Source organism: Cupressus sempervirens, chromosome 2 (assembly GCF_028749045.1).
Source record: "Cupressus sempervirens isolate cs-2001-9-10 chromosome 2, ASM2874904v1, whole genome shotgun sequence".
In the NCBI taxonomy this organism is placed as follows: domain Eukaryota; kingdom Viridiplantae; phylum Streptophyta; class Pinopsida; order Cupressales; family Cupressaceae; genus Cupressus; species Cupressus sempervirens.
In genome coordinates this window covers 27,840,577-27,852,706 of record NC_143119.1, presented here as the reverse complement: position 1 = coordinate 27,852,706, position 12,130 = coordinate 27,840,577, and the positions used below count along the sequence as shown (strand labels likewise).

Sequence of the window (12,130 nt, the reverse complement as noted above, 5' to 3'; positions counted from 1 at the left end):
GAGGCCTATGAAGTGTTTAATATTTCTAATACTTTGCATTTAGTATATGCATTCTTCCTATGATGATAAATTTCCATTTTGAGTCATTTTGTGAAGTTTCATTTTGAGCATTGTTCAAATCTGCATTTTTGCCTAAGTGCCAAACAATGACTTGAAGCCTAGTTTGCAATTGTCTATCTTGCACTCAGTTAAGTTTCGTGACTGATTGAGTTAGTAGTGTTTAGTTTGCATATTAGTGAACCTATGTTTCAGATTTCAATTCATTTTGATGTGTTTTGACTAGGTTTCGAATCCCTCAAAGTTGGTTGTTTACTGTTGTCGTGATGATGCAAATTGTTCAGAATTATGGGAAGCCCTATTTGACTAGATATAAATTTGAACCTAATGCAAAAATTCCTTTTGAATTTCATTTTAGGGTCTAGAAACTTGCTATTTTCTAGATTTGAGCCTATAACAAATCCATTTGACTAGTTTTCAAATGCGATTCCAAATGCAATTTATGAAGATTTACTGATGTCTAAAAGTGTAGATTGATCGGTAACCCTATTTAGGATGTCATAAATCTAAATCCATGATAGATGAGACAAAATGGATTACACCACTATGTTCTAATTTTAAAATACATTAAGTGTACCAAATTTTGAGTCTTGACAAATCCATTTGCATACTTTCTCAGATCCATTCTATTTGTGAAAATCATTGTTCTACTAGTGTTCCTAGTTTTGCAATTACGAGTACCAAAATATGACCACTTTCCAAATTCTCCCATTTACTTTTCATGAGCCCAAATCAAGTATTTATACTCTCCTCATGATAGTGAACAATGCCTAAGTTTTTGTGCCTTCAAGTGTCTATTTGGCCTATATTCAAAGCCAAAACTGAACGCACTTTATTATTTTCTAACATGTTTGTTTGCAAGTAGTTTTGAGTGAGTGACTTTGATGGTCAATATTGCTTGACCTAGATGTATTCATGACATAAAATTTGACAGGGTAAAAGAATGTGGAATAGAGAATTAGATGTCAGATCTCAAGGTCCAGTTATCAATTTTAGTCAGTTTTTAAAGTTAGTTTCAGAGCCTTCCTATTAGAAAGTCATAGTTTGTAGAAAGTGCTAAAATGAGTTTTTAATGGTACATCAGTGATCAATTGTAAATATGATTAATGATGTGAATCCATTTTATTAGTTTGAGATATTAGGTGTTTTAATTTAATTTTTTTTTAGCCAAACCCACTTCTGGGCCTAACTATAGATTGATAAGGTGTCATGGGATTTTCAAGAAGATAACAAAAGGATTAGAATGAATTTGATTTATTAAAACATCACAATCCAATGACGATGTAAGTTATGGTGGTATGATTGGAGCATGAGAATAAACTTGTCTTGACCAAGCCATGGAGATATTTGTTTCAAAGGGCAAGTCATCATTTCAATTTGAAAAATGGGTGGTCTGATATGGTCTAAGATATGGGGACAACATAACTTACAATAGAGAAATATCTCAAGAGGGATATACCATGCAAAATTTACATGACGACAAAGTTGATCACTAGGACATGGCTGTAGTTGTTGAGGTGCTATGACCACAGATTTGAAAATGTTCAAGAAACTTTAATTGATGATGATGGTCTTGCTTATATTCAATTATTTGTATCCATTTTGTGTGACATTAGTAAAGAAGAAACTCTAGAATATGTACTTTCTCTTATTGATGAAATGCTTACAACAAACCCAATGCATGCAAAACTCTTCCATGATAGTTCACTATCAAATGAAGATCTTTATCAACCTTTTTTAGGCTACTGTCTAAATGAAACTGGTTCATCCATGAGAAAAGTTGCAAAATACTCACCTTGATAGTAAGTTCCAAAAAGAAATCAATGAATGATACTATCATTTAGAATGGGGAAGTGTCAAGTTTAAATAAACATTTACAATTATTGATGATGTTCTTAGAGGTTTGGTTGATTGGCTGTGTAATTAGTTAAGAAGACCTTGACATCCAACTTGTAGAATTCTATGGCTGTGAGTTCCTTAGTGATATTGATTAGAGAACCTCTGGTCAAATCAATATTTGTAAAAGCATATGGAGTGACATTTCACTGGCATCTACTCAACAATATGTTCAGCTCCTCTACGAGGTGACTCTTTGTACATGGCTTCTTTCATTTTATGATGTTGCTATGGATTTATTAGCCATGACTCATATTTTACCTCATTTAGTTAAGAATGTTAAAAGCTCCATAAAAGAAAAGGTTGTAAGGGTTACTATATTAACATTGAAAAACATGCTTATTAAAGGAATCCAAATAGCTTCAACATTGACCTGCACTTAATCCATCAAATGCACAAGTCAATGTGTTGCAAGAAAATGGAGGAAAAAACTGTCTATAGTTTGATGTAAAGGTGGAGATGTGAGAACTTTTAATTTCCAATTATTAACACCAACAATGAAATCACCTCTAGCTGCAAGTAAATCTTTGGCTAGTGTTTTGTGCCCATGCTGCTAATTATAAAATGAAATCCATCAAAAAAATGATGCCTGGACTATTCCTTGGTCCTCCACAAAGGATTCACCCAACTATATTAGATTTTCATATGACAAGGAAGAAATTTAAAACACATTGGAAATTTTTTTTATTGGAAGAGACCATGCAAAAAGGGGGAAGCTGGATTCATGTTTGAAGTATAAATCTGACATTAGTGGGGTAGTAAGATTTATTTATGTTTTTATATGTGAAAATCTCCCATAACAATTTTCTTAAAGACATGTGGTTTTGGAAGGTGAATCTCATGCATAGTCCTTAGCTAGCTAGAGGGAACCGTAGGGAATTTTTGACCAAGCACGCTGACCAAAGAGATGATGTTAGAAATGACAAGGATCAAAGGACCAATTTGATGATGACACATGCTAACATAATAGTGAATTGTAGAGTAACACATGGTAGATATTTCCATGCGTGGTGCACTTCTTGAGGTGATGAGTTAGCAGAATAGGACACATGGCTTAATGTCGCTATGTTGCTTGTGACATGGTAGTTGGTAACTAGGATGGTGACATAGTGACACATTGTAGGGGCAGTGACATGGAAGTGGTGATGTGGTACAAATGACAAGGCATTGACATAGACTAGGAGTGCCATGTGTCATGATATCACTATGTAGTGATGAGATAGTTACATAGCGATAAAGTAATATGTGGTGGCAAGTGTTGAGGTGGTAGTTGTAGGATGAATGCATTAGATTGTGCTATGTGGTACAAATCAATAGTTTTTGCTATGTTGCCAAGGGAAGATGTTCACTAGTTAACCCTAGCAACATGGTGACCCAATCAGAGGCTGCCATGTGGTAGTGGGCTTGGTTAGATGTGGAAATCTGATGACCAATGGTGTGGTGCCATGTGATGCCTAGGTGGTAAAGGTACTGATAGGATAGGGGATTCAATATGGATGAACCAATCATATAGTGGCATATGTCACTTGGAAGGTTGACCAGGTTTGACCTAGATACTGATGAAAATATCTTGGAACAAAATTTCCAAATTTTCTATTTATTTTTGTATAGGAAGCAGTATGTGTGAGATATTTAGGGTTTCTTCTGAGGTACCTATTTTTCAACTACATTATGATATGAAAGTCCAAACTTGGTTTTTGGTGAAATGGTAGAGTGGGTGTGCACCAAAGTTAGTGGAGTTGTAGTTGGTGATGTGTTTGTTACCTCCAAGTTAGTTGGTGAGGGATTTATCATCATTTTAGATGCATATTTTATTTTTTTATTAGAGTGAATGTTTCTCATAAGTTGGAGGAGATATTTTGAGTTTGTTGAAGCTCAATAATGAGATTCCATTTAGATTTTGGTTGTAGAGAGAAGAGAGACGCTTTGTAGCAACAAGAGATGGAGATTCAATTGGACATGTGTCACTTATATATTAGATCCAAGATTTCTTTCCTCTCCTATATCTTTTTTTTCTTTCTTTCTCTAGAGTTAGTTTTGACACAAGGAGGGCAGGGAATAACCAAGGCCAAAAGCACAACCAACAATTCAAACAAACCTTGCAGAGTTGATATAATAGAAGAAAACACATAAAGAGGACAACACCATAGAGAGAGAACAAGATATTTTATAAATTCATGAAAATATTAGCATACATGCCCAGCTAGAAGGCCTTATGGGTTACAACTAGACACAATATACATTCAAGATCAAAGATCTAACATCTAATTCATAGCTCTAGACACATATGCCATCATCTCTCCAAACTTTCATGTTCTCTTAACTCCCTCTAATTTTCCCTAGCTCTAAGCCTAAACACTCTATTTATATTTTCCAAAATGGCTCATAGTTCATTCTAGAACATTACATAATAGGAAGGCTAACTTAGCAATAGTCTAGACACTTGGCATCAATAGGACAACTTGACACATGAAGGGTCACTTAGCATCCACTAAGTAACTCAACACATGAAGGATAGCTCAACATAGACTAAGTAACTTGACACATGAAGAATAGTTTAGCATACACTATGGATCTTGGCACACACTGCAAAGCAAGATGGGATAGCACATGAACTCGAGTGTTAACATGATGTGGGATAACCTCAAGTTGGCTTAAACTAGAAAATTACTAGCACTCAGCAATTGCTACAGCTTGGCAATGACTAAAACTCGAAAATAACTAGCATAATGAAAACAAATGAGTAGGATAACATGTCAACCCAAGATTCTCCTGCATCAGGTTCCCAAGTTTTTTGAGCAAGTTCAGTTGGGTTTCCACCATTCTTTAGAATTTTATCTTGTATGAAAAGCATGTTAGAATATTGGTTGCAAGCATGAATGCCGATGATATTCCTATGGGGGAGTACTATTGGAATATTCAAATGGGAAGAGTACTTCTAAGAGGGGGGAGTTGGGGGGGGGGGGTGGTGAATCAGAAGTAATACATTTTATCCATTAAAGCTTTTAAGTGAAAATAACCATCATGCATGTAAAATATCAAATAAACATAAAGTAAACACATGCATCAACACATGACACTAGAATTTTGGTAACCCAGAAACCCTCCAGGAACAAGAAGGTAAAACTGGGGTGAGGATGATACCCACAAAATCACTGCAACAATAATTGTTTGACCACTTTTGATGGTCTACCTTGTTAAAGGCTTTACACTATGTCAATAGTGACCTAGTTAAAAGATTTAAAACACTTTACATAAAGTGTCACCTTGTTAAAGGATTTAAACACCTCTTCAAAGGATCTACAAAATAGCTATTACGCTAACCTATCATCATAGGATTTTCACTATCCAATACAATTGCTAGAGAGTGTTAGAAATCTTTGACCCGATTTCTTACAATCTTCAATTGCTGATTCTAGACACTTGATTTGCTCATTCTAATGTGATACTTGCTTGATCATATATCTATTTGTAACCCTTGTTCTGTTATGATCAACTGGATGTGTAATTGCTGCTCAATTCCCTAAGTCTTTGATGCCCCTACTGTATGCCCTCTTCTGTAATTTTTGCTATTTTCTTAGCAACGTCCTTAACTCCAATTCAGCAACATAAAATCATGGGGTCTAAGCCTTATTATAAAGACTTTTTAGACTTAGGGTTAGGTATGGATCTATGATCCATATTGAATCTTTAATTCCTGCTCATTTCTTGCACTTTTCTCATTAGTTGGATGCCTTCTCCATTTTTCTTATTGGTTGCATGCTGATTGCATAGGGAATATAAAATATTCATTCTTACCCTTATTATCCTTCAAAATCCTTCTATGTCAGCTCAAAAAATGGTTTACATCTGAGTTTGTGAAGGCACAAACTCATGTGCTGATTTTGAGTTACTTGACACATACTGGATTACTAGTGTTCGACACATGTTTGATCCTAGTTTGCTCGACACCTATTACATTCTATCTTGCTCAACACATGCATAGTTCTAGCTTACTCAACACATGAAGTGTTTTGACTTGCTCAGCATCAACTATGACTCAACACCTATATAATGCTCGACACCTTAAGTCACTCAACACCTATTGGAATTTTGGCTTGACACATACTGTGGCTCGGCATACATAGTGTTCTCAGCTTCTATGTAGAAAGAGATTAAGTGTGTTGACACTCAATTGTCAAAACCATTCTAAGACCAACAATTACTATAGATATGTTACTATGATGATATGTTACATTCATGACTGAGTTTGTTATTGATGTCAACATAGCAGCTTTCTATGGTATCTGACATAAGAACAACAAAAAGATCAAGTTGGTATGGATGGCTAGGTGAGTTTTTACACTGTCCAAGGTTATGGGAGATACTTTTGAGTTTCTAGTATATGTAGTTAACATTGGAAGATGAAACGATAAGTCTGGAAGAAGTTATGCAAGTTTTGGTGATGTTTGTTCTAAGATAGAGTTTACAGAGGCATGTTTTGGTAAACTTGTTATATCTCTTATCAGAGTTCATATTCTATGAATCGAGGTTGTGGACATAAATAACACATGTTGAGGATGACATGATTAAGTTCACTAATCATAATATTATGTGTATGGAAAAATATTCAAGTTGCAAGGAGGAAGATTAAATTTTATCACTAAGTGTAACATGTTCCCAATGTGGTCCTATAATAATTAATTGAGAAGGTCTAATAGATGACTCAGGGATTTGTTTTGAGGATGACTTAGTATAAAGGAAATACATTTTCCTTTATCATGTGGAGTGGCATATGACATGAAATATATTGATGTGAAGAGATTGTAAGCAGAGAAAGAGCATAATGTGAAGTTGAGCAGAGCAGTGCAGAAGTGAAGGAAACTTCATTGCCGAGATTTTGCTAAGTGACCCAAGGTTTGATATTTGGATCTCAGGTTCATGACTTGGTCTATACAGTCTAGCAATAATTGGTTCAGATGATAGAACAAAGGAAAGAGGAAGATAATAATAAATTGCATGTTTAAGCAGTCATCTCTATAGTGCCTGCCCCTAGTTCACATTTTTGTTATCATTGTCGAACTCTTTTAGGCCAGTTTTATGCTTATGATTAGTAGCATTACCTTGAGTTTATCAGTTACTATTTCACATTCAGCTTATTATATGATGAGATTATTTGGTACTCTATATTTCATGTATGTATGATGATTATTTAGTATTTTTAGTTATCGATGATGATTAGTTAGATGGTTTATTATACATGTCTTCTTATGAATACTTACCCCATACTGCATGTGTATGGTGTGCGTGTTTTTTTTTCTTTATGTATGGTGTTTCTGATGTGTTTAAGGAAGGGATTCGTAGTCACTTGCTAGTTGGGATCTACACGATGCACCACTTCCTGGCATTGCCTGTTTAGCTTAGAATATTGTGTTTGTACATGTGTGGATTTTATGCAAGTTGCAGGTATCAGGTATCAACTTCCCTGAATTGCCAGGATGAGCGTACCCTATCGCATTATCTCAATGGTAAGAGAGGGGAGATAATTCTTAAGTCCAAATCCCAAACCTTCAAGCCATTTGGCCTAATGGAAAATTAGGACAAGTATCTGAGTCAGTACCCTCCAAATGTGTCGAATGCCATTAACTTGTGATTATAACCCTTTTGTTTGATTTAGTATGTGTTTTGCAATGATGGGTTTTCATATGTTGTTTTTATGAGTCTTTGGTGTATTTTTTATTAATTAAGTCTAATTAAAAGATTAATTAATGATTTAATTTAATGAAAAATTATTATGACATTTTAATATTTAATTATATTTAATTAATTGAAAAATTAATTAAATAAAAAGAATTAAATTTGAAGATAAAAGTTAAAGTTTTAAATATAAATTTAGAACGTGATAATATTTAGTTAATTTAATAATAATATATTTAGAGATCATTTTTAAATAAATGCTAAATATTATTATTATTAGAGTTAATAAATATCTTATCCATTAAGTTTCTAAAATAAATTAAAAACGTGAAAGGATATTAAATTATGAAAAAGATTCAAGTTTGCATGATGCGTGCATGAGTTGAAAATAGAAGAAAATTAATTAAAAGATAAAATAAGAATAATAATGTTATAAAGTGTGCATGGAAATAAAAGTAATAAATTAATTTTAAAAAAAGAAGTCAAGTGAAAATTAAATAAAGTTATTTAATAATTCACTTAACGTGCATGAAATGATAAAAGTAAAGATAAAGAAAGATTAATAAAAGTTAATATGGAGTTAAGGGTTGTGAGCAAGGAGTTCTCTCGAGTGAACACACAATCAGTTCCTCGATTTAAGGAGAGAACTCTTTATCACAATTAGAGGGTTCATTTTTGAGGGATAGGAATTTGGGGAGCAAATTTGGAAGAAAATTTTGGAAAGGAATTTTGGGGAAACTGTTAGAGAAAAGTTCTTGGATAGAAGAAAATTCTCTTGCAAATCTTTTGGGCATCATGATTTAGCATCAGAACTAGGTAGGTTCTTGAGTTTTATGCACCTAGTTAAAATTATGTTACTTAGCTAATCCTGTCTTCTTCGTGCCTGTGATTATTGTGATCAAATTTTCTAAATTTCGTAGTATGAATCTTTCGTTCTCTTGTCTGAATCTTATGATATTCGTATTGTATCTCATCTGTACACTAGGATTAAAAGAAAAATAACCAAATTGAAACTCCGTTTGTAGGTAAAAGAAAAACGCAATTAATATGAGAAGTGTTTGAGATTTAAAAGATAATTTTTAAATTAGGGATTAATTGGTTAAATGTATTTTTTTCTAATTAGATTAATGTTGAAATCGATTATTAAAATAAAATAAAATAAAATAAAATAAAATAATAATAATAATAAATATAATATTATGTTTGAATTTTATTTTATTAAATTTTAATAAAATGTAAATTTAAATATATTTACATATATAAATAGAAACATTTTAATGGAAAAGAAACACTTACATAAAAAAAGATTAAAAAAAGAGAGAAAGAAATAATGTTAAATACATTGTCTTATGTGTTTTAACTTATTACAAGATTAATATAAAATAAGCGAATCTTTAAAAAAGAAAAAAAACTGTTTATGAAAATGTTTTATAAAAACAAGGAGAAATATTTTTAAAAAGAAATTTATTAAAATTTGATTGGAGAGGGATTAACCCGTACCCCCCCCAAGTTACCTTTTTACCTTCACGCGTGCTTGCGAATCTGTACTGTGATTGCATGAGGTTCATAATAACTGGCAACATTAGTTTCATGTGTTTCATGTTATTAATTTAGAGTTTTTTTTTATAAGGGGATATCAACTTTATAAAGTTAATAAGAATGTATAAATTTTATAAGGGGTTTTATATTTAAAGTTTCTTTTAAAATATATTGTATACGTAATGTTTTAAAGTTATATAATGTAAAGTTATTATAATTAGATAACTTTTTAATTAATATGATTTGTAAATAAAATTATTATTATTTAATAATTTTAATTAATAGATTTTAATATTAAATGTATTATTAATTTATAATACTTTATTAATATTAATATTATTTAATAGTATTTATTGCTGGATTTTATTATTATTTGTTAATTTAAATATTAATGCAATTTAATATAGTTTTTGTAATTATTAATTTATTAATAGTTTTTTTTGATTGAATATTAATAAATTGGTAATTAATGAGGATATTAATATAAGTATTTAGATCAATAATTATTAATCAATTTGATTAAAAATTAGTTTAATTAAAGTTAATTAATAATGGATATTGATTTAGATTAGATTGGAATTTCTTATAGAAGAAAATTATTAATAGTTATTATTTTAATAAGTTAAGTAAATAATTATTCTTTGATTATTTGTAGAAAAATTGATTTAAAACATGATGGAAAGATAATTCTAGTGAATGGACCAACCTGTAGGGTTATCAGAAATCCTTTACTTGAAACATACCTTGAAAACGAAAACTAAAATTCTAATGTTTAACTCAACTGTGTGTTTTGAAACCCAAACTATAAGACTTCTATTTCTCTGTACTGTTTGTTTATGCTATCTATGTTTTTGGATTTTTTGGGGTTGATTAGATGTTGACCAATTTAGGTTGTTACCAGAGGCTCGGGGGTTATGAGATTGTGCCATTATGATTATTTGTTGTCGATCTTTTATACCTGACCTTGGTAATGTGATTATGGTCTATGACATGTTTGTATTTACTTTTATTATTGCTTTTGAGCGTTCTTGCGTGAAGCTGAGGTATATGTTTATGAGATACCTGATTTAACCATTTTTGAGTCATCGATTAGTTATATTTGATTTGTTTCCTAGTTGCTTTGAGAGGACTGAGATGGTTTGAGTGATTTGTTCTTGATGATGTCATGTTGTGACATGTTTTGACTTAACCATTTTGGAGTCTTCGATCAGTATTGTGATTTATTATTGGGATACTTTTTGGTTGCTCATTGGAGAACCATTCGATATTGTGAATTATCATTGATGCCTTCAGTTCCTTATAGAGAACTGTTGTGATCAATATGACTATCATTGGATGCTTTTCAGTTACTCGTGGAGAACTAATGTGATTATTGTGGATTGTATTTATGATGCTTTCAGTCACTTGTATATGAATGAGGTGGTTTTACTATGATTCTTTGATTTGTGATTCATGAGCTTAGGGTAGGTAATCTATATGTAGTGTCGGGAAGTGGCTTGCAATGGGGGCCGGGGCCCTAAGTGGCTACCAGGGTAACTCATTGTAAGTTGTTTTAATAAGTGATAACATTTACACTAAATGAGAGTAAAATGAATGTAACAAGATTAATTGTACGTTCTTGCCCATGCCTCAAGTGCTAGTATAGACTAGGATGAGAGTAGAGAGAATGCTTGGTTACGACCTTGCTTTCCATAGTATGCCTCATCAGTATGAGAGCATGCTAGTGGCTGCATGGATCACTAGGGACCCAAGATTCCTAAGGGATTGCTTGGGTAACTCCAAACGTGATTCATGTGATGAAACTTGCCTGCTTATATAGTAGATTCCTATGTGTCTTTGTGTGCCTCTGGGTCTAGATGTTGATCTATGTATTGGAATCTTTGAGTTAGTACACTTTTAGGATTTCCTGGACTTAGAGAGTATTTGTGTTATGTGATATGATATCATGTTTGGGACTTGAGACTATCTCCTCAGCGCGGTGGGAGCGGACCATTTAGGTTCCACGTGGTCAAGTGGTAGTGCTTTTTCACTCTTACCATTTGAGATCCATCCATAGTCATCATGGCTGGAACTTCTTAGTATGCTTGTTTATCATATTTAGATGAGCTTGTTACTTATGCTTTATTCTAGTATGTTAGATTTTTTTATGCATATGTTGTAGCATGTTTTAGGTGTGACATCCCTATTTTGATAGTACTGATGATCTCTTCGGTGGCTTGGGATTTTATGCGTGGGGGATGGCTAGGGTCCACGATGGTCTAATGATGCTATTGAGGGTTGGGAGGAACCACACACTTAGATTAGTTGTGTTTTATGATGTTATATCTTTATGATGGATAGATGTATCATGTATGTTATTAGTTTCATTTACTTTATTGTACTTGTATTATGGATTCAAAGATGATGGTGTATCATTACATGTATATTATTTTAGCCTTTCATACCCTGTGACATGTACAATGGATGAATAAACATTCTGAATTAATTTGCCAAGATGCATTCAGGAAAAATGTATATTAAATGGACATTGGACTTTATAATTATTCTTTCATGTGGATGTGGTAGTTGTTAGACTTAGAATTAGTTAAAATTTAAATGTGACTCAACGTCTTGGGATCTTTAAGGAATGTAACCTGTTATGTATGCTTATAGCTGATAGTATGTTATTGCTTCCGCTACTATATGTTTGATGTGTATGGTTATACTTTCTTACTATAAAAAAAAATGTTTGGAAAACTTAGTAAAAATTTAGGTTAATTCTTTTGGATCCCTTGGCAGGGCGTTACAATCTCTTCTTGTAGTTGAAGATGCATGTTTGGGTAGTGAGCTCATCTTGCATACATTGTACTAAAAGTCCTAACATAGTTGGAATCTCCTAATAGGCATTGAAAGTCTCCTAATAGGGACTCTATGTACTAAATGTTGTAATAGACTCTTAACTAGGTCCACCCTCTAACAAGGA

General features: G+C 32.5%; 1 pseudogene; it reads left to right on the top strand.

Annotated features, from left to right (window-relative positions):
• Positions 1 to 1,488: 1,488 nt before the first annotated feature.
• LOC149570911 (V-type proton ATPase subunit H pseudogene) lies at positions 1,489 to 2,336 on the top strand (annotated as a pseudogene).
• Positions 2,337 to 12,130: the final 9,794 nt, after the last annotated feature.